Below are 2,335 nucleotides of genomic sequence, written 5' to 3'. Positions count from 1 at the left end.
GTGTTTACTAACGTGAATCTTAGCTTAGCAAGCTGCCTTTCCTGGCTATTTAGACAACAAAGACCACTAATAACTTGCTGTCCTTTAAGTCACAGTGGGGAGGGGGGAGGGGTGCACACACACACACACACACACACACACACACACACACACACACACAGCCTCCTCCCCTGGCCTATGTGAGGTCATGCTTGGTAAGCTGATTTCCGTTGTGGTTGCGCAAGCGGTGTGTCTTAATGCCACTGCTGGCTAGGATTAGAGGGACTCATGCTGCTGGGGCTATTTTGTCATAACCCCGCTTTTCCCACTTTTGGAAAACTGAATTTCCCTTTCTTGGAGTCCAGTCCACAGTAAAAGGTGTGAGATATGAGTGAGGGAGCGAGAGGGGGGAGGGGTGGGGGTCATGAGTTGGCCCAAGAGTTTTTCCTGGTCAGCTCTCATGGTCAGGAGAAACTCCTGGCCCTACAGGCAATGCCAACAGCATCAGGTCATCGTGCCCTTACTGATATAGAATCTTGCTTCTTTAGTGGTGCTTTCTGTATAATGGGCCATGTCAACAACAGGCATTATTAATGCACTCCCAAGTGGTAAAACAATTCAAAAGACGTACTTTTAGAATCTAAGAAACCTGTCCGGAGAAGCTAACACACAAGCACCACTCTCTCTCTCTCTCTTGCTCTCTCTCTCACACACACCTCTCAGTCACAACAGTCTGTGCAGTGAATACTGATGCTGGGCCTAAACAGCAGAGAAACAGGGCATTAATTGAGTAATGGCATTCTGTATTAGTTGTTTAGCATGTGTCTAAATGTATTTATGTACATATGCTTATACTGTACACTATATGGTTATGTTTGTGTACGTATTATTCTGCAAGACAAATGTCCTCAGTGGGGCTAGTGTAAGTAAACATATTGATTCCCCTCAACAACCTCCTCAAAATTGCAGACATGCTGTATTGTTTATCCCTGCTTGCGCACCTCATCCCATTGAGCAGTCTCCCCTACCCTGGCGCTAACAGTCTCACCCACCCTAGCCCTAGCAGTCTCCCCCACCCTGGCCCTAAAAGTCTCCCCCCACACTGGCCCTCCTCCCCCACCCTGGCCTTATCAGTCTCCCCCCACCCTGGCCCTCGTCCCCCACCCTGGTCTTATCAGTCTCCCCTACCCTGGCCCTAGCAGTCTACAGCCTAATCCCTCTCAAAGACAACAACAAATCATGAAGGAGCGTAAAGTAGAGACTACACATACACATCTCTACATCTAAATGTTTCCTAATTCGTTGATTAGTGTGACTGGGATGTCAGGAGGCATAAACAATGTTTGATAGACCTACTGTAATACCTTAAAATACAGAGCATTGTGCTGTGACACATCCACTAAGGTGGAGAGAAAGGATCTTAACAGTTAGGGTACCAAAATTGAGTAAACAAACAGTTGTTGTGAGTAATCACACAGACTAGGCTACAGCACATGATCCATTGGGGGTTACATTTTGGGGAATAGTTTCACAACCTTTGTGAACTAAGAAACTACTTGAAATGATGGTCATGGAAAGTTAAAAACATTATAACCCACAAACATTTTCACTCACAATAACCCCTGCCTATCACTACACAACTACATCTGCTCAGATTAGGTGGAATAACTAGGCCTACTCAAAATGACTGTGTGTATACAGTTTGGAGTACATGTTTCCTTGTTTGTTACCTAATCTAAAACCTGTTAAAAGTGGAAAATAAGGGGCTTACTGGTTAGCTTACTGGGACACTAAGCTTTTAGATCCCATGCGTTTCCTACAGTACCTATTATGGATATGGTCACGAAACATGATGTCAGTTCACTGGGTGAACGTTTTCCTCCACACTATGCCTAAACTAAACATCATCCAGTAGCATATATACATGGTTTCCCCATCGAAGTTGCATGGTTCTTTAAATTCCTAGTAAGTAATTCAAATGATGGGAACACATGACACCGTCCATTCTTCCACCCACCCTGCTTCTATTTTCCCGTAATGAGTGTCACACAAATCCCAGCTGTATTCTGCGATGACATGACGAGTGTGCGGGCTATAGGTGGCGCTGTGGAGTCACACAGTGGGAGTACCCAGTGGCGAGTCCTACTCTCACCGAAGTCTGTGGGGAGGAAAGAGGGAGGGGGGGACAATGATAGACTCAATGGCGTAATTAGACACTACCAATTCAGTGTCCAGACCGTTCAGTTCCAACTGCCGGAGCCGAGAGAAACAACACACACAGGGGGGAAACAGAAGTCTCTCAGCGTAGGGGGGAGGCGAGGAAAAAACGGAGGGTTTTTCATCCTCACGGGGAATT

Source organism: Argentina silus (assembly GCF_951799395.1).
Source record: "Argentina silus genome assembly, chromosome: 10".
NCBI classification, from domain to species: domain Eukaryota; kingdom Metazoa; phylum Chordata; class Actinopteri; order Argentiniformes; family Argentinidae; genus Argentina; species Argentina silus.
The sequence above is the reverse complement of the archived record's forward strand: the minus strand, read 5'-3'. Positions refer to the sequence as shown.